General features: G+C 33.8%; 1 long non-coding RNA gene across 2 annotated transcripts; it reads left to right on the top strand.

Annotated features, from left to right (window-relative positions):
- Positions 1-1,844: 1,844 nt before the first annotated feature.
- Positions 1,845-2,922, top strand: LOC149206028 (uncharacterized). 2 transcript variants are annotated; one of them, XR_016252519.1, is made up of 3 exons: positions 1,845-2,174; positions 2,262-2,322; positions 2,427-2,922. It is a non-coding gene; the product is annotated as an uncharacterized LOC149206028 (long non-coding RNA). The 2 variants fall into 2 exon arrangements; XR_016252518.1 differs by lacking the exon at positions 1,845-2,174 and having other exon boundaries at positions 2,181-2,322.
- Positions 2,923-3,691: the final 769 nt, after the last annotated feature.

Raw genomic sequence — 3,691 nt, 5'->3', positions numbered from 1 at the left:
AAAGAAACGAAAAAATCATGATGAATAATTACACATGTGAAAAGATCTTTCGGTGAAGCAAACACGAAATATTTCAACCAACCACATTTTAACACGTATAAACATAAAGAAACGAAAAAGATGAAGAAGCTTTACCACCCGCGTCCGTAAAAGCTGTAAAGCAGCGGCGGAATTTGTGTTGCAAGTCGCCCTCTTTTCTTGTCACCGACACTTCCCTCACTTAATGCAAATTTTCTGCTCACAATCAAAAGAATATTCACTGATTCAATTTTGCTAACCCCTTAGCTTATTCTAATAAAATAATAGATTTTTCTGGTTTTTTCCTGATTTTATGATAGTCACTTTTATTTTAAATTTGGTAAAAAAAAAATTATAATTAAAAATCTGAACTTTTTAATCTATAAAATTTGTATATTTAAAAATTTTTTAACAAGTTGAATTTATAACAAATTTCTTTTTTATTTTTGTAAATCACATGGAAGAATTTGTATATTTCAATAAGTGCCACATATTAGTTAGTACATGTCTTTTAATTGTTCTCAAGGATTATCAATTGTTATGAATAGTAAAGCTATGCACTTGGAGAGAAAGTAGTTTATATCTATACATATTTTACCAATATTTTTTTATTAATAAAATTTTGTGCTGATTTAAAAAAAAATAACAAAATAAAAATAATGTGCTTTAATTTAAATATAGCTAAATTAAAGCAAAAATACAAAATTCAAATTAGCCTTAAAGTTTGGAATACAGTGAATTTAAAATTTACTTATTGGTAAATTGAGGTATTTTGTTAATTGTAATTCAGTGTTGTGGCTGTGGAAAATAATAATATCTTGTTGTGGTAATAACGCTTTTGTTGAGAAAGTTGTGAAAAATAAGTTGAATATATTCCTTAAAAAAATATGAATATTAAAAATGAAGTTTCTTTATTTACTTAAATATTTGTTGTTTTACATTTTGATTTTTTATTGAAAATAAGTTAAATTATATAAATTTTCATACTTTAATTTAATTTATTTGATAACATTAAATGTTTTAAATGTCTAACTATTTAATATGTATAAAATAAAATGTATGATTGAAATCAAATTTCATTTAACTATTAATGAGTTTATCCCATTGTTTTTGTTTATGAATAAATTTATTTAATTTAACTAATAAAATTGTAACCCTGTTGTGCCCATAAAAAACCAAGAAATTTGGTATGGTGGTGGAAACCTCTTTAGAAGTTAAAATGCCCCTCAAAGGCTCGCCTATTCCATTGGTGACATTTAGAAAACAAAATTCCAATGAGGGATAACTTGAAAATGCGCAGTTTCTCTGGGCCTTTGTGATGTTTTTTTATGTAGATTTGCTGAAGAAACATTTTACCGCTTCTTCCTGTCTTATTCATTTACCTCTCAAGTATGGCAGTTGGTGAAGTCTATACTCTCAATCTCCCTTTCATGACAGGGTCCCTCCTTCTCTAATGCCTGGCTTTCCTAGTGGAGATTGGTCACAAAGCCAAAGTTGAGGAATTTGCCCCTCTTGATAAATTAGGGTGTCTAGATTAGTCCCAATGGTCTCATATTTCAAGCTAAGTTTCCATATGTGGATCGTATAGTGTAATGTCTCCTAAAAAAAACAAATAGATTAATATAAACACAATACAACCATAATTGCAATTTCATTATTTCAGCATTTCTGATATTATTAATTACTTGCAGTTGTCATAATTTACGTTAGGATTGGCGGAATGTTAATACCACCATAGTCTAAGTTTGTAGACAGGTTATGTTCACCAATGATTACATTATTCGTTGATCTTTGTTAAACCCCCCCATAATAAACTAACCCAACCATGCAACCCTCTTCCGCGCACTGTCATAAATCTCCACAGGTTCATCATAAGCGAGGCTATACCATCTTTATGCTAGACTTTAATTTCTTTTGAAGCCACTTTCCAGGTTGGGAGGACAGCCTACTCGGGATGCTCATTCCTGTGTACATCTGTCCCTTGCCTCCTCGAGGTCTGTACCCCATCGAGGGCTCTCCTCGCCTTATTGAATCAAACGGTGGAGGCCACTGCTGGCAATGATTTGTTTGGGCGATTGTAGGGAGGGTCATTTAGGCTATTCTTGATTGCGGAGGAGGGTTTCTGCTCTCATTCTTACTCAAAGGGTTCCTCTGTGGTAACTCCTAAACCTATCTATCTTCCTTTCCCCATCGCTGCATGGGAAGGCTCTTCGCTTCTGATTTGTCCCGTCCATTGATTGCAGAGTGTCGTGATGGCCATGGTCGCGGCTACAGAGGTGCTGGAGGTGCTTTGCGACGGCTTGGGTAGTCATCTCATCCTATGGCCATGGTTCATGTATAAGTGTTTCTTTTGTTTTGCAATGTTTTCAATTTGTAGCCACTGATGTTTAACTGGTTTCATTTGTCAGGGTGTGTAGGTACAACTACAAATACCTAGCTCCGACTGTCGAAGCTCAGCTTGGTTCTCAACGGGTATGGGTTTTAGTTTGATTATCCAGCAATTCGGCATAGTCCTAATTCAAGAGTTATTAGGTTGTATGAAAAAAGATAACTGAACAGGAGTTACTCAACTCAGGGTTTTTGGGTCTTTAATTGTTTTAAACTAGTTGTTACATATCCATTATTAATGAGACCGCGAGTCTCTTACCATGGTGGCAGTATTAATTTTCCTATTTATTAAGAGGGTTGAGTCGAAGGCTTCGGTCCTCCCGATTGTCTGGTCCTATTTTTGGAGGTTTTATGAGGTGTCTGCTATCCTCGAGTTTTGGCCGGCTCGACTTGAGTTGGTTGTGTACTTCTGGAAATATTTTCTTGAACTTGTAATGATGCCAGTCTCTAGCTTTAGCTGAAGAATGGTTGAATATTTTACATTTTAATGGTTATGCAAAGCCTGTGTTCTTAATAGTTGGGTGTCTGTGTTGGTAGATATTTTGATTCACTCCTTGCTTACTGGTATTTATTATTTTGTTCCTTTGCATGATGAATCTTGCCTTCACGGACTATTTTCCTCGCTCCAGGTTTTACCATGCTTTAAATCTTTCTTTCGTATACATCTATAGCCTTACGATTATGATGCTCATACATTCTTAAAATTTACTTCCATTTCAACTTAAAGAATAAACCCAGTTTGTTTTTGTTTTCTCCATACCCAGTTTGTTTTTGTTTTCTCCATACCCAGTTTTGGGATTTCTACTAGATTGGAGAAGAGTTTATGCTTTTTGTCTAGAATTTAAGAAGGAAAAAGATTCCCTGTAGTAGGTATTGAATTTCCTAACCAAATTGAGCCCATACTAATGCGGCTATCTAGAAATTTCTTTTCGACTGTATACATGGTATCATTCCTTAATCCTTCTGGAAAATTGGGTTTCATGTCGCCAGCTTTTGAGCTAAGAGGTGGTTTCAGTTGCTTTTCTTTAGCTTAATGAATCCACTATGTTTACGACCAACATTCTGTTTTAAGGGATTTTTGTTGTTATGAGGACAAGTAATATGTATAGGCGTATTCTTATCTGGTTTGTATGTTAGCATTCTATTCTGATAATTGCTATACATAATATTCAAATAAACACGTTAGATGTTCCAGATGTATTTTTGTATGGCTTATAACTTAGCATTTTTCTCTATTTGTTGTTGTTCATAGTATGCAATAAACACTGTAGAAGTTAACCTGTCT

The sequence above is a fragment of the Pinus tabuliformis genome, chromosome 1_2, assembly GCF_031772625.1.
Source record: "Pinus tabuliformis cultivar Carrire ecotype Pingquan chromosome 1_2, CPIR1, whole genome shotgun sequence".
In the NCBI taxonomy this organism is placed as follows: domain Eukaryota; kingdom Viridiplantae; phylum Streptophyta; class Pinopsida; order Pinales; family Pinaceae; genus Pinus; species Pinus tabuliformis.
Note: the sequence above shows the minus strand (reverse complement) of the source record. Positions and strands in the feature narration are given on the sequence as shown.